We start from the raw sequence: 26,202 nt of genomic DNA on the forward strand, positions 1-26,202 counted from the left end.
TTTTACGTTTATCATTTAATCAAATAATTTCACTGCTAGGAAATACTCTCATGTGTACATAAGGATATTCATTGTTTTTGATAGTGAAAAATTGGATGTAAACTAAATGCCTACAGATACGTACACAATTTTATGTAAATTTTTAGGAAGGTTATTAACAGGAGTTACTTTTGAGGAAAGAACTGAAATTGGGTTGGGTGTTGGGGAAGATGGGTAAAAGGTTAACAAAACCTTTCCCCTTCCTGCTTGACAATTAGACCCTTCGTTAACTTTCTAGTTCTGTTTCTCAGGCAACTTGATAAGGATAATGTGTCAACCATGCTGCTAGGCAACACTGCACATAGGATAAATGACCCCTGTTTGGTAAAATACATCTGGAGTGAGAGAACTTCTCAATCCCTAGCAGGAAGTCCTATCTTTGGATTTCCCTGAATGCTGTGACTCTAGTAATTAGAAACCTGGAAGCTATGCCTGTGAAGTTGTTACAAGAGATATCAGCTCCTGTAGGGAGTGATGCCTGTAAACCAAGGCAGCTTCCATGCTTGCAGGATGGGCGCCTTGCTTCCCTGAGTCTAAGCTGCACTGCTCAGGGGTCTACCGCCAGGAATCCCGGGGGTGCTCACCCACGCCCTGGCAGACATCTGTGGTTCCTGCTCTGTACCCTTTGGAGTATCCAAGTGTGGTCTATACTCGAGTTGTGAGTCAATGTGTAGTTGAACCTAAGAAGACCGCCCCCGCCCCAGCCCGTGATGGGCATGGTTGGAAGGGCCTTTATGACAAAGTGAAAATAAATCTGTAAGTTAAAAGATTAGTTTATACACACCCTCTTTTTCAACGAGTAGAATCTCCGTGCTGTTCCTTAAATGTACCCTGTACTCTCCTGTTTCACACCCTACATCTTCCTTTGTTAAAATATTTCCTTTCTTCCAGGCTTAAATTTCCCTTTCCCACTCCCAAGTAAGTTCATCTTACTCTGAAGTACCATGGCATCTTGCTTCCCTCTCTTTTGTGTTGTAGTTCACTTACCTCAAAAGGGTAAACTGGAATTGATGAACTCCTGGTTCCCGCTTGGAAACTATACATATATATATAAATATATGGAAACTGATGTTAACCCTATACTTGTATTACCAGCCTTCAGACTTTTCACTCTTGGTAAAGAGCAGGGAGTTAGTTTTGTTTGTCTTGATAATAGAATGTAAAGCACTTGGCATGCCTACCATACAGGAAGTGCTCAATAAATGGTCGCTGTCATTTTATTATTCTCTGCCGCTTAACTTCCAGCACCTGCACCGGGATCTATTCCACACCAAGGCACAAGTCTAGTTGCAGATCTTGGCTTTCCCTTCATCTACTCTAGCCTGTCCCAGTGCTAGGCACAGAGTCTTGCCCAGCTCTGTCTCCAGATATCACAAAGAAGCACAAATAAGTCAGGTAAAAACGCTTGGATTTGGACTAAAATGGATGCATTTATGTGGGTCTAATTATGCTGGGGTTGTTCCTATACTTAAGATTTTCAGAGATTAGACAGATTTATAGTTTGTTTTTTACTGAGGTTTCGTGACCAGAACTAAGCTATTTTTATATCTCTAAAAGGCAACCTAAAGTCCCAGGACCACCCTCTCCACTCTTCTAGAGTAGGGGTCCACAGATGTTTTCAGAAAAGGACTAGATGGTAAATATTTTAGGCTTTGCAGGCTATACATCCTCTGTCACTGCTACTCAGCTCTGCTATCGTAGCATGAAAGTAGCCATACCGAAACAAATGAACACTGTCTTCTAATGAAAATGTCTTTAATGACACTGAAATTTGAATGTCATATAATTTTTACATCACAGAATACTTCCTTCATTGTTTTTCATCATTGAAAAATGTGAAAAACATCCTTAGTTCACAGGCCATACAAAAACAGGCAGAGGGCCAGATGCAGCCCCAGGGCCACAGTTTGCTGATCCTTTTAGTATTTCTAAGACTAGGAATATACAAGAGTTGCCAACCCCAAGAGGGAGCTCTAGGATTTGTTCTGCAAATTCGGAGTAAAAACCTGAGACTGGGCCTTAAATGTCCCAATGGCCTGTAATGTCCACAGTTGACTAGGTTAGTCCAAGTTACTCTATACAATACAGATTTGCTGAAGAACTGTGAAGCAAAAGCACACGGACTTATTCCTTCCATTTAATTTCACCAAGGCTTGTCACCTTGCTGTCTCATGGGTGGCTACAAAAACATTAAATCATGAGGAATTCACTTCCTAACCTCCTAAACTCATTGCAATTTTGTTTTCCTTCACTTTGATGCCCCTCATCAGAGACCTTGGGGCCATATCCAACTGGGGGCGGTTTTCAGGGTTTATCTTATTTAATAGAATTCACCACTTTCTTTTCCTTGAAACTTCTCTCTTTCCTCTTTCCATGTTTTTTCTCTGTGTTGTTTCTTTTTTTATATACCAGTCCTTTGGTCAATTTTCCTTAGTCTCTTTTAGTGTTTCCTCTTCCTCTGTTTATTCTATATTTTTTAGTCTCTAGAATTGTATCTTGAACCAGCAATTTTTTTCTCATGTACCCATGGTTTCAAATACAGTTTTTATGCTGACTGTCTGAAGCCTGAATTTCTAGTCCAAATTCCCATGCTGAACTCCAGACTTTACATTCACTTACTTCCTAAACAATATATTTGGATGTTCTGTGGGCATCTCAGTTGAACATGTCCAAAACTTAAGTTATCATCTTCCATCCCTATCCTCTCCCCATCATGAATTCCCTCCTTTGATAGATAGCATCAGTACCAATCCAGTTTTCCATGTTGTCAAGGGTAGACAGGCTTTTCCCAACCTAGGCTCCCCTGGTGAGAACTGCAGTCGCTACTCACAGAGGTGAGTCCTGTGGCCCTTCCCCTGGCTAGAGATGATTGGATTTGGGTGGATGCTTAACCCAGTCTGAATCAGATTATCTCCTGGGATTATCTTCAACCATCACTGATGCTTGAACTAGAACTGGTGCAGCTATGTGCATGGAGAGGAATTTGAAAGTTGTGTACAGAGAGAAATTGAAGTTGATACACAAGGAAAAGCAGAAAGAGTAGAAGAAATGGCCTTAGATAGAGTAATCTTGATTCTGCCCTCTCAATTCTCCATCTGCCTGTGCCTTGCCTGCAGGGCTGCCTGTGTCCCTGGATCACCACCTTCTAGATATAAAATAATTAGCCTCTGAACTTTTGCAATTAATTCCTATGTTAAATTCCCTCTATTGCATTGTCTAACATGACTTTTGTGCTCCTGGCTGGACCTTAACTAATGTAAATGTCTTTGTAAATAAGCACATAGAGATCTACATCATTTACTTTGAGAGCTGCCTATGTTTCACTTTTTTGAATGTTCCACCATATATTTAATCATTTGGCTATTGATGAACATTTAACTTGTTTCCAAGTTTTTTGCTACTACAGTTAGTGCTATAATGAACATCTTTGCATATATATGTATTTCTATAGGACAAAGTAAAATTGCTAGAAGTAATATTGCTAGGTCAAAAAAGGGTATATGTATTTTTTTTTTTTAATCACTTTAAAGCAATTTATTTTTATTTATTTTTTGGCCACACCACGCAGCATGTGGGATCTAAGTTCCCCAACCAGGGATCGAACCCATGACCCCTGCAGTGGAAGCGCGGAATCCTAACCACTGGACCCCCAGGGAATACCCTGGGTATATGTATTTTTAAATTTTAGTGATAGTGCCAAATTTCTCCCAAAAGTTTGTACCAATTTATACTTTCTACAACTGTGCGTTAAAGTGTTTCCCTACTCTCTGGCCAACTCTTCACCAGTCTTAGGTGAAAAATATTTCATTGTTTTGAATTACATTTCTTTCAATTCTGAGTGAGAATGAATATCTTTTCATATACTTATTGGCCATTTGAGTTTCTTTTTTTGTGAACTGCCATGCAACTGGTCTTATTTATTTCTTTTTTCACTTAATATTATATAGCATGAACTTTATCTAGAACAATAATAAAAAGCAACACCGTAAGTAAGGACTGCACATTATTCCATTCTATGACTGTACCATATTCTTTTATTATTGGATACTTAGATTGTTTCCAGTTTTTTTCTTAACACTTATATATTCTTAGATGAGGAATTATCGGGACATAACGGTGTGTGTGTGTGTGTGTGTGCGTGTGTGTGTGTGTGTGTGTGTGTGTTTAAGCCTTTTGATACACATTGCCAGGTTGCTCAAGAAAACTTCTTCCCAGTTTGCACTTGCACCAGCAGACTATGAGGGTGCCCATTTCCCCATACAAAGGAATTCAGCTGAGAGGTGACTTCTGGAGTTTGTATCAAGAATTTCACATGCAAGACGATTCCCTGACCTGCAGCCCAAGTCATCTCCAGAATTTCAGGCTGGAGGCAGCTCAGGTCTCCAGCATAGCATATTCCTTTGTCCATCACTGACATTAAAACCACAGACCAGCCCCTTTCAATATATTCTCATTCATTCCACAACTATTTATTGAGCATCTATTGTGTGCTAAGAAGCTTTTTCTTGCCCTAGAGCTCTCCCATCCCAAATGGTGAGAGCCACAGTTACACGTAATTAGAAATACCATAATATTTAGAAATGACTTGGGTTTTGGAGAAAGCCCAATTATGGACTGTGTGAATTGGGACAGGTGCTTAATTTCTCTGAGCCTCAGTATTCTCTTGCATAATTGAAATTATAAAACCGATTTCAGGGGAATGATTTAAAGGGCCTGTCTGCCCTGCACATGTGGGTGTTATCATAAGGATTAAAAGCGCGGGCTCTGAAGTCGGACCACAAGGTTTGAATCTTTGAATCGTGGCTCCATTGCTTACTGGTTTTGTGACCACAGGCAAATTATTTACTTCTCTGTGTCTTGCTTTACTCATGTGTAAAGTGGGCATAATTATACTTACCTCATAGTGTTATTGAGAAGATCAAATGAGATGATATATGTAAAGTACTTAGCATAGCACCTAGAACCTAATAAGTGCTCAATTGATATGATATTTTAAAAACAGCTTTATTGAAGTATAATTTACATATTGTTATGAGCTGAATTGTGTCCCCCACTTCACCCCGCAAATTCATAGGTTAAAGTCCTAACCCTCAGTACCTCAGAATGGAACTGTATCCACAGATAAGGTCTTTAAAGATGTAATTAGATTAAAATGAGGTCATTAGCGTAGACCCTAACCAATATGACTGGTGTCCTTATAAGAAGGGGACATTTGCCTACAGATGTACAGAGGGAAGATGATGTAAAGGGACTTCCCTGGTGGTGCAGTGGTTAAGAATCTGCCTGCCAACGCAGGGGACACAGGTTCAAGCCCTGGTCCAGGAAGATGCCACATGCCACGGAGCAACTAAGCCGGTGAGCCACAACTACTGAGCCCGCGTGCCGAGAGCCTGTGCTCTGCAACAAGAGAAGCCACCGCAATGAGAAGCCCGTACACCGCAACAGAGAGTAGCCCCCGCTCACTGCACTAGAGAAAGCCCGCGTGCAGCAACGAAGACCCAATGCAGCCAAAAATAATAATTAATTTTTTGAAAAAAGGAAAAAAAAAGAAGATGGCCATCTGCAAGTCAAGCGGAGAGGCCTGGAACAGCTCCTTCCCTTATAGCCCTCATAAGGAATCCATTCTGCTGACACCTTGATCACAGACTTCAGCTTCCAGAATTGTCAGAAAATAAATGTCTACTGTTTAAGCCACCCAGTCTGTGGTATTTTGTCCTAGCAAACTAAGACACATGGCATAAAATTCACCCATTTTAGTGTATAATTCATTGATTTTTAGTAAATTAACAGAGTTGTACGATATTATTTTCATCACTCCTCAAAGAAACATTGTCCCCACTTGCAGTCACTCCCCATTCCCACCTTTGGCCCCAGGCAACTGCTAGTTTCCTCTCTGTCTCTATAGATTTGCCTTTCTGAACATTTCATATAAATAATCTCCAATGATTAGGAAATTTTTTATATTGAGTCAGCCCATTCTATACCTTGATAATCTGTTTATTAAATCTTATATTGAACCCAGATCTGTCCTGTAAACTGAATATGACATACTGAATATAACATACTGAATATGACAACTGAATATAACATACTGAATATGTTATACAGTAACATATTCCTGATATAGTTTATTTCCAATATAAGTAAGACAAAAATTATTACATGTACCACAGAATAGTTGGGATAGGGCTGAAATATTCAGTCAAAATTAGCACTGTAGTCATAAATTAAGAAATTATAAGTTTGTTTTTAGCAATCAATACGGGAAAAGTTTGACAAAAGAGACTATGAGGGAGAGTGCTTTTTTGAGCTGCAGAAGGATTGAGACAGTCCAAGGAGGATTTCAGTCGAACTGCTAGTGAGAAACTGTTTTTCTTTGGTGAGACCTGAACTGACAAGCTCGTCCCCAGAGCCGCTCAGGCACATCTGATAACTAATCGGGACATTCCATCAAGCCCACGTGTGCGGGGCCACGCCTACACGGCAGAGCATCCAAACTGCCGAAGACAATGTTGAGGCTGCACAAAGATGGGGCTTTGTATCACGCCCCTTCTGTTGAAAAGATCCACTTAGATGAAATCTAGCTAGGGCATTATGTCAAAACTGCAAGTGAAGAGGTCTTTGCTTTTCTCACCTGGAAGACTTGGTCTCCTGTTAACCTTACCATCCCATAGTAACTACAAACTAAAACTATGCATAGCTGTACATATGCATGCATATGGAACCATTTATTCAAGAATATTTATTAATTGTGTGTGCCACGTGGTACTGTTCTAAGCACTTGGGAATATATCAGTGAATAAACAAAGGTCCCTGTGCTTGTGGCGTTAGCATTCTAAAAGAGAAAGTCAGAAAATAAACAGTAAACATAATAATAATAAATAAGTTAACTAAAGCTTCAAGTCAGAAAGTGTTAAGTTAAAGAAAATCAGAGCAAGGTAAGGGGGTTGGGATTGCTGGGTGTGAGCATAGACGAGGTTGCAATTTTATTTTTTTGCTTTTGAGAAAAACCTATTGAGGTATAATTGACATACAAAAAGCTGTACATATTTAAATATAAAACTTGATGAGGGACTTCCCTGGTGGTCCAGTGGTTAAGAATCCCCCTTCCAATGCAGGGGACTCGGGTTGGATCCCTGGTTGGAAACTAAGAACCCACATGCCATGGAGCAACTAAGCCTGCGTGATGCAGCTACTGAGCATGTGGGCCACAACTACAGAGCCCACATGCTCTGGAGCCCACACGCCACAGCTAGAGAGAAACCCGAGCACCACAACAAAGATCCGTGTGCCACAACTAAGACCTGACGCAGCCAAAAATAAAACAAATATTTAAAACAAAAAAAAACTTGATGAGTTTGGAGATATGTATAGATCAGTGAAACCATCACCAATCTCGATACCATAAACATATCTATCATCTCCAAAAGTTTCTTCCTGCACTCTATGCTTTTTTCTTTTCTTTATTTATTTATTATTTTTTGACTGTGTCAGGTCTTAGTTGTGGTACGCGGGATCTTCGTTGTGGCATACGGGATATTTTGTTGCAGCACACGGGCTTCTCTCTAGCTGTGGCGTGCAGGTTTTCTCTCTAGTTGTGGTGCGTGGGCTCTGTAGTTTGCAGCATGTGCTCTCTAGTTGAGGCGCCAGGGCTTAGTTGCCCCGGGGTGTGTGGGATCTTAGTTCCCTGACCAGGGATCGAACCTGCATCCCCTGCATTGGGGGGCAGATTCTTTACCACTGGACCACCAGGGAAGTCCCTGCTTTTCTTTTCTTTTCTCTTCTCTTCTCTTTCTTCTTTTCTTTTCTTCTCTTCTCTTTTCTTTTTCTTTTCTTTTCTTTCTTCTTTCTTTCTTGTGATGGGGTTGCAATTTTAAATAGGTGATCTATGTAGGCCTTACTGAGAAGGTGGCATTAGAACAAGACATGAAGGAGGGGATAGACTTAGCAATTATCTGTGGAAACAGTGGTAGAAGGAACAGCTATAGTAAACTCCCTAAAGAAAAAGCGTTCCTGCTGTGTTTGAAGAGTATCACAGAGGACAGTGTGGCTGGAGCCGAGTGGGCAAGGGTAGAGGAGCGGAAGATGAGCTTAGGTGGATAATAGGAAGCCAAGCCATGTAGGGTCTTCGTGTACCTTGCAAGGACTTTAGTTGTTATTCCAAGGGAGATGGGGACCAGACAAGCAACATGATCTGACGTAAGTTTGGAAAAGACCCCTCTGGCTGGACTGGAGGGGAGGAAGTATAGAAGCAGGAACGTTGGTTGGGACCCTATTTCAGAATCCAGACAAGAGATGATGATGGTCAGGGTTGGGAGCTGGGGATGAGCTATGTTTGTGCAACTGGAGCTTCATTTTACCCAGTGAATATTCATAGGCACTGTGCTATGTGCCAGGATGCTGTGGTGGCCAGCCTAGTGACACTCCCTCCCTTATCACTATAACAGCTAATGGTAATGGTTAACATGGACAGAGGGCTTGCTGCAAGTCAGGTCAGCTCTAAGCGCTTGACAGGTATCTTCTCAGTTAATATGGACCTATCTCGAGAGCTCAGGTACCACTATAGTCCCCATTTAAAGGTGAGGAAAGTCAAACATCGAGTGGGTTAGTGAATAGCCCAAACTTGCACAATCAGGCAAAGTCAGAATTCAGGTGCAGGGGGTTGGGCTGCAGAGCGCCTTCCTTAGAGATGGCGGGTGTGACGGGGGTTGTAATAGGATGATATAGGGTGGAGGAGATGACACTGAAGCTGATTCAGTTTGTTAAGGGTGGGACGCATTATAAAGTTAGGTAGATCAAGTTTTCCATTATCAGTCTTCTTTTCCAGCTATTCCTGCACATTAGTAAACAAGTTATCTGTGCAGTTTCTTTAATACCTTCTCCACAGAGAAATGACAGTGCATCCAGATGTGATCCCTGCTATGCTATCTCATTTAAACTTCAGTGCTCATCCCCCATCCAGTTCACATCTGAGCATGTAGTCCTTCCCATGATTATCCCCCAAATGGAGTCACTTCACAAGTCAAAAAAAAAAAAAAAAAAATCTAAACAACAATGGCATATCTGATAAAGAGTGCATTTTTGATTATCCTACAAATTGGACAAATGTTTTAGTCTTAAGTGATACTGGAATAGAAAAAAGATTCAAATATTTGACATCCGCAAACTCGATCCACTTCTGCCCAGAACTTTCTATTTAGTTTACTTCAAAATAAGATGGGAATTTCTTGGCATATGATGTCTAGAAGTAGGAGAATGCACTGACTTCTTAAACAGAGAATCCCCTGGACTTCCAGGGTCAGAGCCAGCTTGGCGCCAACTGACTTGGGATTAACCGGGGTGATGTAGCTGATTGCTCATCAGCGGCATTGGGAATGAATTTGCACTGCCTTGCGTTTACGTGACTTTCTTTCTCAGGGACAATGTTGCCATAAATTGTTATGTGAGATATCAACAACTTGGCAAGGAAGAAAGTCTTTGACAAAGTACTGTAGCTATTGGAAGGGCAAAACTTTGGGAAATCCCACCCAAATTCCTGCAGGATGCAGACAGGTGTCCACAAAGAACATAAGCAGAGCAATTCAAAACACCTAGAATCATGCATGGTTCAAGCCCATATCACATGCACAAGGAGCAGTACTTTGCCCTCAGAGCCAGGGGCCCTGGAGGCAGTAAGAGAGGAACATGAGAACTTGTTTCCCCAGTTGGCCTTTGTACCCCTCTATTCCAGTATTTCTAACTTAAGTCATTAAGTGGACAAAAGTCCAGTGTACTCAGTGGTTCCAAACCAACATTTAGTGTCACAAAAGTATTTAGAGCTAGTAATGGACCCAGTGACAGTGACGGCTTCAAAGCAAAATTGGGAGTGAAGTGGCCTGAATGCTTGGTGAAAGATGGTACATCTATAAAAACCAAGGCCATAGGTATGAGGGGACAGGTGGGGGAAAAGCGTGTGTGCAGGGACATGACCACAGGTGAAATGGACTGGGAGGGGAAAGATGTCTGAAAGTCAAGGCAGGAAGGGAGGGGTGGGAGGAGAAGGGAGTGGGGGACTGGCTGGGGGCTCCAGGCAGGAACAGCAGCCTTTCTTTAAATGTCATGTGCGTCACTGCCCGAAGGTGGCATCTCTCACTCTGAAGGATTCCTGTGAAGATTAAGAAACCTTGAAATACATTTTTGTGGAAGGTCAGTTCACATCTGTTTTCTATTTGTCATGTTCTGTCAGCACTTCTGTGAAAACAGAGCCATTACACCAGCCCTAGAAGCCAAAGGCAGCTGGATCCTCCAGGCCTGGCACCTTCCAGGCCCTCAGTCCCACCTCAGTGGAAGAAAAGTGAACCCAGCTCCATGCCCTCTTAACGGACGCCGCCACTAACCCTCACCTGTACGCTATGCTTCAAAGAGCAAACAGGGACAAAGACTTCAACCTGGTTAATGAGCTGTTCTCCTGCCTGTAAAACAGCATAACAAGAAACAGTTTCGAGGCTTTTCAGTCCTCTGATGTGTTTAATTTGTTATCTAGCAAGCAATAAAAAAGAAAAAGAAATTCTCCAGATTTTTATATTTACAGTCCTCTAGCTAGTGAACTGGAGTTTGCCCAAGAGGCTTATTGCAAAGTGATTGGTCGCAGGGAGAGACCCAGAACTCAGTAATACTCACCGTGGCCTTGTGATGTTTATCAGAATGGAGAAGATTTCCAAATGGTGCTTATCGGTATGTGAAGGCACTTATCACAAGTAAGGAAAGATCTCCATTGATCTGGTTCAAAGCGCAGTCCAATGCGCACAGTGGGTCATGTTCCCTGCCCACCTCCCTGCAACCCTCCCACCACCATCAGATGACCTAGGTTGGCTTCACCAAGGTCTGGATTTGATATTACAAGGTACCTAGGACAGTCCACTTCCCTCTCAGGTCCATGTGTAGCGACCGACTTCCAATGCTTAATTTTGATGTTAAGAATACACTCGGTGGGAGATGGATGGGTAGTTCCCAGTTTGGTCAGGGCTGAATTATAAGATCTTGGCTGAATACCTTTGAGGCTTTGGAGCAGATGAGAAAGGATGACCAACTGCTAATGCATAAGGGCTACGTGGGTGGGAGGCTAAAACTCCTGTGACTAAATCCTTTGTTTTTCAAGTCTAATTATCTGTGTTCTCCACTAGGAATTCTGTGATGTTTTAGGACTAGCTTTAAAGTGGAGAAATATTTAATTTTATCAATCACTATCCATGTGCTGTGTTTCCAGGACTGTTTATTTATTGGTGTCTCTGTAAAAATAACAGCAACCCCTTGTCATTGTGGGAAGAGTCCCAGTGGAAATCAGTAGCGCTTAGTTTGATGTTGGCACTTTTGTTGCATGCCTCCCCAGAAATGCTTTACTTAATATTTTTACAGTAGAAGAAAAAGTAATCAAAGCTTTTGAAGCCAGATGTCCCTTTAAAAAACTGCTGATAGGGTATCTTTTCTCAAATAGAAAGAGATTTCAGTTAAGATGATCAAATAAAATCAGTTATATTTAAGTTTCTGGCTTTTTTGTTTATCTTTGTCAAATAAAGCTGTGTATTCTAGCAGAGAAATCAAAGGTCATTGTTCTGACAAAGATTCTGGTGATTGTCTTGTTTTAGGGAAGCCATTTTAGCAGTGACTTCAGCCTTGGCAGGTGATAATGCTGTTCTAGTCCTGTTCGGAGGTTGGAAGAGTTCCAAAATCTAAGTCAATTTTGGACTGCAGATACTCTGCTTGCAATTTGTATAAGGCACTTTTTACCTGTTTTCTGATCTGCCCCAAATCTTGATCGACAACTCACTATCCCTCTTTTTCAAAGGTCGGTAATAGGGAATTCCCTGGCGGTCCAGCCGTTAGGACTCCAAGCTCTCACTGCCAAGAGCCCAGGTTCGATCCCTGGTCAGGGAACAAAGATCCCACGTGCCTCGCAGTGCAGCCAAAAAAGTAAAATAAAATAAGACGTCAATAATAAATAAATGCTGGTCTAAAACATTTACCTGTCAACAAAGTGATGTATGTGTCGGAGGGAGTAAACAACCAAGAATCAGAGTGACTTCAGTTGGTTTTTCCTCCACGTATTTCCCTTGGTAGAATCCATCCTTGTGTGATACTTAACTCTTGTTTATCTGTTTCATATCAAAGTACAACCTACATAATCTAAATATATTTGGGCTAATCCTTCAGCCTTGCTACCTCCTCATCATCAATATTGCCATTAAGTTGTAAATATGGTTGGCCTAAGTTTCACTGCAAACATTTCTCCTGCCCACCTCTCTAACCATTCTTTCCTTGGGGCCCAATTCGAGTGTCACATCCTCTGAGGCCTCACTTTCCCGTTCTCAATCATCCCTCCATGAATAGATCCTCCCTTACTTAGCATACACCTCTACTGTGCTCATCCTAGTTTATAGTCACGTGTTTATGTGTCATTCTCACTGGTTCAAATGAGAACCCCATCAGAGCCAGGGCTGTGCCTCGTCCACCTTTGTATGCCAGCACCTGGCTCTGTGTCTGCCATTATAGAAGGCTTGTCTAAATGCTTGTTGATCGAAAGGGTGCCACGTGCTGGGCACTCCAGTGGGATGAAAGATGGAGAAGGAGTCTGTCTCTACTCCCAAGGAGCATAGAATGTAGTGGATCACAGAAGACCTAGCCATAAATACAATATAAGAATGTGTGTGACAGGTGGCATTATCAGTGAAACATTTGAGATGGGCCTGGAAGGATGTGGGAAGAAGCTTACAAGCAATGGACCTGCATGAGCAAAGGGAGAAAACATGAGGTATCTTCACGTTGTCTGGTGAAATTTCAAGTTGTCCAGGTTACATTAGGTCGGTGTCCAAAAGCAGTGGGAGATAAGGCTGGAAACCTAATTGAGCCTGGATGGCTGAAAGTCATAAGTTTTGGATTTTCTTTTTCAAATAATGGAGAACTACTAAAAGTCTCTGATCTACCAAGAACAGTGTGGGGAGGATGAACTGTCATTGCTTTGAGGTTTAAATATAACTGGATTGCTGAGAAGAACATGGATAGGAACCTTGACTAACTGCATGTTTCATTCTTTCAGCTACCGAATGTCCAGCAGTAGAAGGGCATAATCACAGCAGTGTTTTAGAAGAATGATTTTCTGAGGCATAAGGAATGAGATATGAATGATGCGCAGGAGGCAGGGAGGCCAGTTGGGAGGCCAGGAGTTTTGAGGACCTGAAGAAATGCTTTGGATGTCAAAGGAAAGGGGTGAAGTGATTTGCAAACTGTGTTGCTGTGAAATCTCCATCAACAGTTAACTAGTCAGGCACCTGGATGGTAGGGGGGAGGGGGCGGAAGGCAAGATGATGAGTTGTGTTTCAGATGTATTAAATCTGAGGTGCTGGAAATACATCCAGGAGGATGTTTCCAGCAGATCATTGGAGATATGTGAAAAGAACACGAGGAAGAGACATTAGAGACTGAGAGATATTTGGCAGCTCTTCACATAAAGGAATGGATGGCAAAAGCCACATGACTTGGTGAGCCCATGGAGGTGAATGGGGACTAGAAAGAAAATTCCAGGAATTTTAGGAAAAGCTTTCATTTAGGGAGCAGAAGTAAAACAGCCAGCAAAATTGGCATTAAGGATCTAATAGTACCAGGAGCATAGGTGCTAAGGAAGCCAAGCTGGATGTGGTCTCTACAGAGGTGATAGAGAGAGGCAGAAAGTTCAAGGACACTGAGGATGGAGCACACACCCATGTATCTCATAACTGGAAAATCACCAGGGACTTTCAAGAGGAAACTTGCAGGTGAAAGATAGGGACAAAACCAAACACTAGCAAGGGATTGCAAAGTCAAATGCTTATAAGGACCTGACAGGTGATAGAAGTGAGCAAAGAGGGTCAGAGGAGACTGTGATGACCTACTGATCACAGGCCCCACCCACAGCTGCTGTACCCAGACCACTGTTGCCACGTGGAAAGGGTGGCCCAGGGCAGCCAGCTGTCTGATCTTTACAGAGAAGACCAAAATCCTTAATTTTTAAGTGAAATTTCCCAAATGAAAAAACTCTGTGGGAGTCAAATGAAACTCTTCTATCAATTGTATCTGGTTTTTGAGCCACCAGTTCTAGCAACCTCTGCTAGTTTTGAAGGCATTGATGACAGGACAGGAATCTTTTGTATATAAGGCAGTGCAAGAGTAACCAGTCTGATGCGTGTTTTAGAGACTGGAGTGCTAGCTGGTGTCAAAGGGAAGATGAAAGATTCTGGGGCAAGAGGTCCAAGGAGCAGGTGAGAGGCATGAGATCCTTAGGGAGAAGAGACACCTTTTCCTTTCAGATGAGAGTTATGAAGAGAGTGAAAAACAGAGAAATGTTAAATGTTGGGAATGGGGGTTGAGGTAAATGAGGGAAGTTTAAAGACTGTGAACTTAATGTCATCAATGGACTCTAAGAAGTAGAGATTACCTGCTGAGGATGAGGGACGTGAAGACTGCACTTGGGCCTTGGGAGGGTGAGGAGTGTTTGCAACAGTCCCCAGGGTCAGGATTCACCAAGTGAAAAATTAAACAAATAAAGACCTGGTTGAGATTGATAGCATACATCTACAGGGATTTTCCATTTAATCAGCACTTTTTAAGTGGCTTCTGCATTCTGGGCAGTGAGCTAAGCCCTGGGATTTCCGATCAGGTTAAGGGGGTAGATGAAGAAATAAGTAATTACCACAAGGCTGTAAATGTCATAAAAGGGGTATAATCAGGGTGCTATTGAGAAAACAGGAGGAACATCCTGGAAGGCTTTCTGAGGAGGGGGCATTTAAGCCTATGTTTGAAAGTTAAGTTGTAGTTGCTATGAAGACAATGGGGAAAGTCAGAAGAGACAGTATATAGAAAACTAGAGGTAACAACAAGCACGATGTGCTCTGGGAATTTCAGCTAATTCCACGTATCTGAAACACAGTGCCCTTTGCAGAGTGGGAGGGGATGAAAGTGATGAGTTAACATGAAGTAATATGAATGGTCATGGAACCTGGACTTGCCCTATAGATGAGGAAAAACCCTGGAAGGATGTCAAGCATGACAGTGACATCATCAGCTTGTTTGTTAGAAAGAGCATGCTGGCTAGAAGCAAGAAGGTCAAGAAGGAGACCAATTTCGATGTGCAATTATGTGCAAAAAATATTCAGCCACGGAGGATATATTTTGATTGACTGAAGTTAATAATGGCAATCTCAATCTCTTCATCCACTGATTGATCTAGGGTTGGGGCATGCAGCCCACTTTAGGTTAATAGGGTATAAAAGGATGTATACAAGGAGCCTCTGGGAAGCAGTTCTTTGAAAAGAAGGAAATGCTTGAGAAGAAAGTTTCTATTGTCCCTTTCCTTCCTCTGCTTCTGGATGTTGCTCTTTGGAGATATAATGTTTGGAGCTGCAGCAATCATTTTGAAGTCTGTGAGGTCTATTTTCATCAAAGAAAGATAGGAGTCAGCACTTCTTTCCCTTTCCCCTTCCTCTTTGATGGACCACTCTGGGCACCATGATTCCATAGGGCTTGACCAAGCAACTCACTGTTTTCTCATGAAACCAGAGGCAATTCCCTAATGCATCACTTTACGTTTACTATTTCTCCATCCCTGACTGACTTCCTTTTTATTCACTCATGCTGCTCTGGAATTGTATTCCCTTCTTTTTTTTTTTTTTAATTAATTAGTTAATTAATTTTTGGCTGCGTTGGGTCTTTGTTGCTGCGCACGCACTTTCTCTAGTTGCGGCGAGTAGGGGCTACTCTTCGTTGTGGTGCACGGGCTTCTCATTGTGGTGGCTTCTCTTGTTGCGGAGCACGGGCTCTAGGCATGCGGACTTCAGTAGTTGTGGCACGTGGGCTCGGTAGTTGTGGCTCCCGGGCTTAGTTGCTCACACATATGGGATCTTCCTGGACCAGGGCTCGAACCCGTGTCTCCTGCATTGGGAGGCAGATTCTTAACCACTGCGCCACCAGGGAAGTCCCGGGAGGAGAATTTTAAGAAGACAGTGACTCAAATATTGCCACAAGAACGAGAGGAGTAAGGAAAAGCCTTTGGAATTACTTAGAAGCAGTCACTGGTGTTCTTCAAAGAACAGTTTCAGACACTCCAGCTGCTAGCCAGAATAAAGTCATTGCAACCAGGATTAAACTTGAACAACTAGAAAACTGGACAAAATATATGAAACAACTGTTTTCAGACTTTGGACAACAGGTAGTATGGAACTGTGATCACTGAGAAAAGGCGGCCCTAAGATGGCCCTGGCTTTCTGCCCTGAGACGCACGCCTGGCCATGGAGCAGGGAAGTGGGTCCCATGTAAACCCCAATGATTGTATTGAATTGAGGAGACAAAGATCAGAGTTCAGGACGCCTGAAGCTGCTGCAAGCTGTAGGGCAGAGTTGCAGGGAGGAGGAAGCTACTTAGAAAGAGAGTTCCACAAATCTGTATGGGCTCGTTTTGAGTCTTTGCTGAATACAGTGAAACTCCACAGTTTGGGTAAAGAGGTTGGGGAGCTGTGAGCTGAACAGTCCCTGAGCTTACACAGGGCAGGATTGCTCAAGTTCTGTCTAGCCAGGGAGGAGTGTCCTCAATGATCACTAGGAACATTCAGTAGAGACCCGAGAAAGGCCATGATTTAGTAGTGTTACTTAACCAGTCCTAGAATAAAGGCTACTTTATGTCTGCCCTAAAAAGGCTTAAAAACAAGCCCCCAATGGATCAAGTACCCTTTACTGCCCATCACAACAAAACACAACAGTCTTTAAAGAAAGGCAACAAAATCTAGACACTCAACAATGTAAAATGCAAAATGTCCAGTAAAAAATTACTAAAAATGCCAAGAAGCAGGAATATGTGCCTATAACCGGAAGAAAAATTACTCAAAAGAAGCAGACTCAGGGGCTTCCCTGGTGGCGCAGTGGTTGAGAATCTGCCTGCCGATGCAGGGGACACGGGTTCGAGCCCTGGTCTGGGAAGATCCCACGTGCCGCGGAGCAACTGGGCCCGTGAGCCACAATTACTGAGCCTGCGCATCTGGAGCCTGTGCTCCGCAGCAAGAGAGGCCGCGATAGTGAGAGGTCCGCGCACCGCGATGAAGAGTGGCCCCCGCTTGCCGCAACTAGAGAAAGCCCTCGCACAGAAACGAAGACCTAACACAGCCATAAATAAATAAAAATTTAAAAATAAATAAATAAATAAATAAAAAGTCATAGAAAAGTATAAAATCCTGTTTAAATTGAATATTTAAAAAAAAAAAAAAAGCAGACTCAGGAATGATAGAGATGCATAGAATTTGCAGACAAGAATGTTAAAGCAGTATTATAATTATGTTTGACTATTTAAATGAAAACATGATCAATGAGGAGAGAAATGGAGGACATTAAAAAAAAAAGTGAAGTTTCAACAGAGCGGTGGAGAGGGATACAAGACTGAAAACAGGGAAGGGATGAGGAGGGCAAAATGAAGGTAGTGGGCAAACACCGATTACTTCAGAAGTAGGACTTCAGTAGGGATTTCTCTGGTGGTGCAGTGGATAAGACTACATGCTCCCAATGCAGGGGGTCCGGGTTTGATCCCTGATCAGGGAACTAGATCCCACATGCATGCCACAACTAAGAGTTCGCATACCACAACTAAGGAACCTGCCTGCTGCAACTAAGACCTGGCGCAACCAAATAAATAAATAAATATTAAAAAAAAGAAGAAGTAGAACTACAAAGACAGAAGGGGACAGCAAGACCTATCAAAGTCTTGGGTTGTTGGTTTATCTTTTTTTTTTTTTTCCTAGAAAGAAACTGAGAAGCTAAAAATGAAAACTAAAGAGAAGGAGGTTGTTGGGGAAGAAGTGTTTAATTGTTAGAAAGAAGAAATTATGTGAGGTTAATGGCTTTAGGAAGCTTTAGAAGAGAAAACTTTTATCTCTAAAGAGAAGAGGAATGATTTTTCCCTGAGGTAATGGAAAGAAGATGAATATAAAATAGAGACAGAAAGTTCAAGGGAATTAAACAAGGCCAAGGTAATTAACGGAGTTTCAGTGAACAGTAGGCAAAATCATTCACTAAGAGGCCAATGCGAAGAGGCCAAGGGAATCCAGTGAGTGAGAAAATAAGAAGAGGGCGCCTGAACCAGTGACTGTGGGAAACAAGTCTCAGAGAAAATATAAGATGAATAAAAGGATTACAAAGGTGTATCCCCAAAACAGCCACATTTCCCCAAACACTGTGAATTGATTGGATGCCAGAGTCAGTAAGAAGGGAACCCTAAAATGCAAAGGAGGAGGGATTTGAGTTTAAATGTTAAAAGGAAGATGATTTCCCTTTTTCTTTTAGTATTCTAAATCCTAGTGAAAACTTTCTGGGAGAATAATGATGTGGAGGATGTTAAAATTGTGAAGAAACTGTGGACTGGGAAAGAAGAAGGAAAATGAGAGGTGGGAAAAACTTCGGATGAGCTGGACAAGAGTAGAAGGGCTGTGATCATCAGACAACTAAATTTTTGTTTTTGAAAGAACATTTGTAAACTTGGTAATAACTTTGCATAAGTGACATTTGGTTGCAGTAAAAACTATGAAGTCAGTTACATTTCTGTGTTGTGTGGCGAGGTGGAAGAGTCAGGCCAAGAGTCAGAAGACTTAATGTTGTGTCTGGTCTCTGACACTGACCATCTCTATGGGCTAGTCATCTCATCTCTCTGCGTCTGTTTCTGCATTTGTAAAATGGGCAGAATGCCAATTATGCCTATTCCAGATGTATTTGCACAAATCAGATTTGAGTACATGAAAACACTTTGTATGCTGTTAAATGCTATGAGACACAAGATAAGTATAGACTATTTTGTGCTTTCTACCCAGCTCACAATGACTCATCTTTCTCTGAGGGTTGCCTTCCCATCCACTAGTATGACTCCACGCCCCCAGCTGGATTTACTACATCACTCCACTCACCTACCCACAATTGATTGGACCAGGACTGAACACCTAATCCTAGATGGACCAATCAGGTTCTGTCTTCTGAGAATTTAGAATTGGGACCAAGACTATCCAACTTGAACTGATCACTTGAACAGAAATGTAAACTCTGGAGCAATGGATTGGCCATCTGCTGCCTGCTGAGGGCATGGAGATGCAGAGAAAGCCAGTCTAGAGAGGGAATGAAGCTGATAGGCAGGAAGAGTTTGAGATGAGAGGAAGAGAGAGAGGTTAATACTTCTGATAGCTGCACAGTTCTGGGTTCTTCCTCCCGAGGCCTGACTACTTTACTGTTTCCATAAAACACTCCTGTGTCCTATAAATAAAATCCTTTGTTGTTTTCTTTGTTTGTTTGTTGTTGTTGTTTTGCATAATATGGCTCAAGTGTTTTTCTGTAATTTTCAACCAAAGAATCTTAACTAAAGCAATATAGTGGATTGAATAGTTCCCCTCTCCAATAAAAATCATATTTACCCAGAACTTCGGAATGTGAACTTATCTCCTATTTGGAGATAGGATCTTGGCAGATATAATTAGTTAAGATGAGGTTATTATACTAGATTACAGTGGGTTTTAATCCCATGACTTATGTTCTTATGACAATGCAAGAGGACACAAGAAATACACACAGAGAAGAAGTCCATTTGAGGATGAAGATAGGCAGAAATTAGAGTTATGCTGCCACAGGCTAAGGAATGCTTGAGGCCAACAGAAGTTTGAAGTAGGATTCTTCCTTAGATTCTTCCTTAGATCCTTCAGAGGGCGCATGGCCCTGCTGACACCTTGATTTCAGACTTCTGGTCTCCAGAATGGTGAGAGAATAAATTTATGTTGTTTTAAGCCACTCAGTTTGTGGTGCTTCATTACAGCAGCCCTAGAAAACCATACAAGTATTATAGGATAGCTTACCTCAAAATTGCTGTTTTCAAGCTCTGTTATAGAAAGGGCCAGACTCTACACTAAGTAGAAACCCTTGAAGCTCTACAGCCCCCTTCTGAGAAACAGGCCCCTTGTGGTCTGTTCTGCATAAAGCTGTTCTATTTCTTACCATGTGAAACGAACCCTACTACTCCAGCTACACTTGGTTGGAGCCAGAGTCCCATGGGAATGGGCTAGTCAGAAGGAGGCCAAAAAGAGCTTGGTGTCAGACTGCCTAATAAGGACACTGTATATTGGACAGTGACAAATGGAGTCAGCCAGGAAATATAAATACTAAATAAACAATGAGTAGGCAATAATCCAATCCATGCTGAGCCTTTGTTTCATTTCTCCATGAGCCTATAGATCATCCCTGTCTGGGAAGCTCTGTGACCAAGAATGGCTGCCCAGGTAACAGAGGGCACTTCATGCTGCTCCATGAATCCCAGCAATAAACCCCCGCTATCAGAGTTCATCTGGGCATGCTTTCTGCTTCAACCTGTCTTAGTCTGCTCAGGCTGCTGCAACAAAATACTATAGACTATGTGACTTAAACATCAAAAATTTATTTCTCGCAATTCTGGAGGCTGGGAAATCCAAGACCAGGGTGTGGGACAATTAAGTGCCTAATGAGCGCTCTTGTCCTGGCTTGCAGATGACCACTTTCTTGCTGTGTCCGCACAAGGACTTTCCTTGTTGGGTGCACAAAGAGAGACATTTCTCTCCCTCTTCTTATTAGACCACAATCCTATCAGATTAGGACCCCAACCTATGACCTCATTTAACCTTAATTACCTCCCCAAAGCTCTGTCTCCAACTGTAATCACACTGGGGGCTTAGGGCTTCAACATATGGATGGGGGTGGGACATGATTTATTTAATAGCAAACCTTAAAGGATCTAACTAATATAGGCTAAGCTTACAGTACTCAAGTATGAATATGATGATCACAAAGATTTAATATGCATTTTGGGGGATGGGGAGGAAGCAAATGAAAAACTTATCCCAAACTTTGCCACTACTTCCCCTCCTTCACACCCTGGTGATGTCACACAAAATCCCTAGTCCTCTGAGGTCTCCCTTCCAGGATGTCTGCTGGAGAGCTTATTTCATGGGATTGGCCCAGCCCTGCTGGAAGGCAAAATGCATTCTGGGAGTGTATACACAGGGTCAAATTGATTTTTCTCCTTACCATTTTGTTAGAATCTTTTCACCAAACAGCTGGTTCATTCTGATTCCAATGCAGGGGTCACACTGAAAGACAATCTTGGATAATTTCTGTCACCTTGCCAAGTCACAAAGTGCTTCTAAATTACAAAAATGAGGATATACAAACACATATATGAATATATATTTATACTACATATCTATCTATCTATCTATCTATCTATCTATCTATCTATCTATTCATACTTCTTGTGTGCCTGGTATTGTACTAAGTGATATATATATATATATATATATATATATATATATATATATATATCAATTCATTTTATCCTTTCAACACTTTCATGACGCAGGTAGTATTAGTATGCTCATTTAACATACCAGAAAATCAAGACACAAAGAGGTTGAATAACTTGCCCAGGCTCATACAACTAGTGTTAATGCAAGGACTTGACCCACACAATCTGGCTTCAGAGTTCATGCCCTTAACTACTATACTTTGCTGCCAAGTTAATAAACCATAGTCCCAGCTATGAGAAACTGCTAGTGTAGTGGATGAGCAAGAGATATAGGTAGGAAGATTGGAATCAGAAAATTATTATAGGAAACACGCTATTTTGAATGAACCATCTCTCAGCCTACTAATTTCTATAGACTTTGATGGCCATGTAGTAACTGCCAGTCCCAGAAGTAAACACAGCTTGCCTTGGAACAAGATTATATCAGTGAAGGGCTCTATGTGTTAACTTTATCTGTCTCTGGACAGTGGGCAAACCATCTGGTATATGTGGAAAGAGATGTAAAGTCTTTCTCATCAGAGTCCGTGTGTCCTGAGCAAAGAGTTGGTTGTCTGAAGTCTTGTCCCCAGGGCAGAAAGGAAAGAAGATTGTACTCCTTCCCATAGCTCATACTAATCAAGTGCCCCTGTGTGCTCCAACAAGAGGTTCTTCTTAGTTGGATGAATGGATGTGTAGAGAGGCAAGAGGCCAGGACTTATGGGCTCAAGAATGTGTAAGATTTATTGGAGCTGCTGGTTAGAACACTGCTGCTTTCGTGAACTGGACCAAAATGCTCTCACACCAAGCTTTCACCAATAAAATAAATAGCCTCAGGTGTCTATCGACCTAAGAGGACCTGCTTGTAGTTGATATAATTGCCAAACCACTCACTGGGAACTTGACAGATGAGTCCTTTAGATTCCAATCCAGGATGAGAATTTGCACGAAAAAAATAAGACTAATGCTTTTTTTTTTTTTTAAGACTAATGCTTTTTAAAGAGAAATAGAAATACCCATTTTCTAAATCATTCATTCATTCATTCATTCAGCAAATATTTATTGAGTGCCTACTGTGTGATAGGCCCTGTTCTTGGAGATTGAAATACATCAGTGAGGAAAACAGAGATTCATGCCCACGTGGGACTTGTACTCTAGTGTGGGGAGATAGATGATTAGCAATGGACATAACAAATAAGTAAATTATATGGTGTATATGAGGAGGTTTTCAGTGTTATGGGAAAAAAAAGAAGTAGAGCAGAATAAGAGGGATTGAAAGTGTTTAGGGATGGTTGCAATTTTAAGTAGAATAGTTAAGGTAGATGTTATTGAGAAGGTAACATTTGAGCAAAGACTTGAAGGAGTTGAAAGGATCAGCCAAGTGGACATCTGGGGAAAGGGCACACCAGGCAAAGGAAACAGCAAGGCGGGAGTGTGCCTGGTATGTTTGAGGAATAGTAGGAAGCTAGGGTGGCTAGAGCAGTGGGTGAAGGATGGTGGGGGGCGGGGGACCATGAAAGATCGGGAGAGGTAGCAAGGACCTGATCATGTGTGGGCTCGTAGGCCACTGTCGGGGCTTCTACTTTTACACTGTAGGACTTTTACTCTGAATGAGATGGGATTCCATTAGAAGAGTTTTGAGCAAAGGAGTGACAAGTTCTCTCTTATGTTATAACCAGATCACTTTGACTGCTGTGCTGCAAGTTGATTGCAAGAGTGGAAATGAGAAAGCCAGAGAGAATGCAATTTCAGTTATCAAGAAGAGAGAGGATGCTGGCACAGACCAGACTGTAACAGTGGAGGTGGTGAGAAGTAGTCAGATTTTGGGTAGAATTTGAGGGTAGGGCCAGTTGGAGTTGCTGTGGATTGGATGTGGTGTGTAAGAAAGAAAGAAAGAAAAAGATGAGTCAGATGACTATAACCATCAAGATGGAGAAGACTGCATGTGGGGCAAGTTGTTGGATATACAAGTCTGGAGGTCAGAGGAAAAGTCTGGTCTGGAGATAAATGGAGATAAATGTGGAGTTGTTGGCATACAGATGATATTTAAAGCCAAAGGCTGGTTGTGACCACGAAGGAAGTGAGTATGTATAGAGGAGAGGTCCAGGTAGTATGACTTCAAGCTTAATACTCCAACATTAAGGGATTGTGAGAAAAAGAGGATTCAAAAAAGGAGACCAAGATGGAATAACCAGAGGTAGGAGGGCCACCTAAATGCTAAATTCTGGAAACCAAGTGAAGAAAGTATGTCATGGAGGAGGTGGGTATCAACTATGTCAAATGCTGTTGAAAAGTCAAGTAAGATGAGGACTGAGAATGATCATTGGATTTACCAACATGGAGATCGTTGGTGATTTTGTTAACAAACGTTTTACTGGAGAGATGGGGAAAATCCAGATTGGAATATATATATATATACATATATATATATGAATGAATAGGTGCATTTTATTATGTATAAATTATACCTCAATAAAGTTAACTTAAAAGCACAAGAAGAGAGGAAGTATGAAATAGGATAACCAAAACTTAGAAATACCACAAATACCCATCAATATTCGAATGGGTAGATAAATTATAGCATATTCATTCAAGGGAATACTATAGACTAAGCAGGGGTCAGCAAGCTACAGCCTGAGAGTCAAATCCAGCACAGGGCCTATTTTCATCAAGTTGCACTGGGACATAGACACAACCATTTGTTTACATAATATCCGTGGCTGCTTTAGTGGGCTCCAGCAGCAGAGTTGAGTAGCTATGCTAACGTCCTATGGCCACAAGCCTCAAATATTTATCATCTGGTCCTTTATAGAAAAAGTTTGCCCATCTCTAGACTAGAGCAATCAGAATGACTGGATTATTGCTATTCATAACAACATGGACTAATTTCCAAAATACAATGTTCAGGGAAAGAAGCCAGATATAAAGCAGTATGCACTGTATGATTCTATTTGTCTGAAGTTCAAGAACAGGAAAACTAATCAACGGTGCTAGAAATAAGCAGGCTGGTTACCTTGGGGTTAGTGACTGGGAGGGGTCAGGTGGTGAGTTTCAAGTGTGCTGATGATCTTCTAATTCTTGATCTGGGTGCTGGTTACCAGGATTGTTCACTTGGCAAAAATTAACTGAGCACTTAGGATTTTCTGCACACTTCTGAATGTCTAAAATAAAGTTTCCTAAAAATTAAAAATGGTAAGAGGGGCTTCCCTGGTGGCGCAGTGGTTGAGAGTCTGCCTGCCAATGCAGGGGACATGGGTTCGGGCCCTGGCCTGGGAAGATCCCACATGCTGCAGAGCAACTGGGCCCGTGAGCCACAACTACTGAGCCTGCGCGTCTGGAGCCTGTGCTCCGCAACAAGAGAGGCCGCGATAGTGAGAGGCCCGCGCACCGCGATGAAGAGTGGCCCCCGCTTGCCACAACTAGAGAAAGCCCTAGCACAGAAACGAAGACCCAACACAGCCATAAATAAATAAATTAAAAAAAAAAAATGGTAAGAGAGGAACTGGAAACAGGGGTTATAGCAACTCCTTCATGAAGTTTTGCTACAAAGGGGAGGAAAGATATGAGGAGTAGTTCACAGAGGAAGGAGGGTTAAAGAAGTGTTTTTTTAAGCTGGGAGAAATAATAGCATGTTTATATGTTGATGGGAGAAGCAAATTGAAGATTTTAGAAGAGAAAGGGGAAAATGCTAGATTGATGTCCTTGACTAGGTGAGAGGGGATGCAGTCTGGTACGTACAAGTAGAGGGATTGCCTTTGGACAAACACAGAGGGGGTTCATCTATGCTAACAGCACATTTTGGATAATTGAAGGCACCTACAATCTGGTGCCTATCTTTATACATAGTGAAGAATAAGTCTTGGTTACCAAGGAATTCCTTTATGATTTTCCCAAAGCAGTTCCCAGTTGCCCACTTGGTAAATAATAACATCACTAACAGTCAATACTTCACAGGTGCTTTCACACAGATCTCATTCAACACTCATCTTCTAATGAACACAGCCTATTTTCTGTCTTTCTGATGAGATGGCACAGCCCAGCCCAGAGTGGCTGAAGTGATAGCCTAGTTGCTGTGACTAAGCCAGGAACATAACCAAGGTCTGGGTATTCATTTGCTAGAGCTGCCATGATAAAGTACCACAAACTGAGTGGCTTAACAACAATCTATTGTCTTATAGTTCTGGAAGCCAGAAGAGTGAGATTAAGATGTCGGCAGGGAGACAGAATCTGTTCCGTGCTTCTCTCCTAGCATCTGGTGGCAATCTTTGGCTTTCCCTGACTTGTAGATGCATCACCCTGATCTCTGCCTTCATGTTCACATAGTGTTTTCTCTGTGTGCTTTGTCTGTTTGGGTCTAAATTTCCCCTTTTTATAAAGACACCAGTCATACAGTGTTGGAGGCCCACCCTACTCCAGTATGACCTCCTCTTAACCAATCACATCTGTAAAGACCTTGTTTTTAAATAAGTTCATATAAATATTTTGAGGTACTGGGGGGTTAGGGCTTCAACATATAAATTTAGGGTTGAGGGGGACACAATTCAATCCATGACAATCTTGAAATGTCACATTTAGTGTCAACCTTAATGGTAGTAGGATAGGTAATTGCAGATGAGGTAGGACTGAGAATCAGTGGGATTGAAAAGGCCTTTTTTTTTTTTTTTTTTAATTTTATTTATTTATTTATTTATGGCTGTGTTGGGTCTTCGTTTCTGTGCGAGGGCTTTCTCCAGTTGTGGCAAGCGGGGGCCACTCCTCATCGCGGTGCGCGGGCCTCTCACCGTCGCGGCCCCTCCCATTGTGGAGCAGAGGCTCCAGACGCGCAGGCCC

General features: G+C 42.0%; 1 protein-coding gene and 1 long non-coding RNA gene across 2 annotated transcripts in view; one reads left to right on the forward strand and one right to left on the reverse strand.

Moving 5' to 3' along the window:
* The window catches only part of YEATS4 (YEATS domain containing 4), an 81,900-nt gene that overhangs the window by 28,587 nt on the left and 27,111 nt on the right, over positions 1–26,202 (forward strand). The gene's annotated exons all lie outside the window — the stretch shown is intronic.
* LOC309609809 overlaps positions 1–26,202 on the reverse strand; it is a 29,733-nt gene continuing 3,531 nt past the window's right edge. Inside the window, exon 2 of the long non-coding RNA XR_014233594.1 lies at positions 1–26,020. This is a non-coding gene — a long non-coding RNA (uncharacterized lncRNA). The remainder of the gene's footprint in view (positions 26,021–26,202) is intronic.

This window comes from Balaenoptera borealis (assembly GCF_965194805.1).
Source record: "Balaenoptera borealis genome assembly, chromosome: 13".
In the NCBI taxonomy this organism is placed as follows: domain Eukaryota; kingdom Metazoa; phylum Chordata; class Mammalia; order Artiodactyla; family Balaenopteridae; genus Balaenoptera; species Balaenoptera borealis.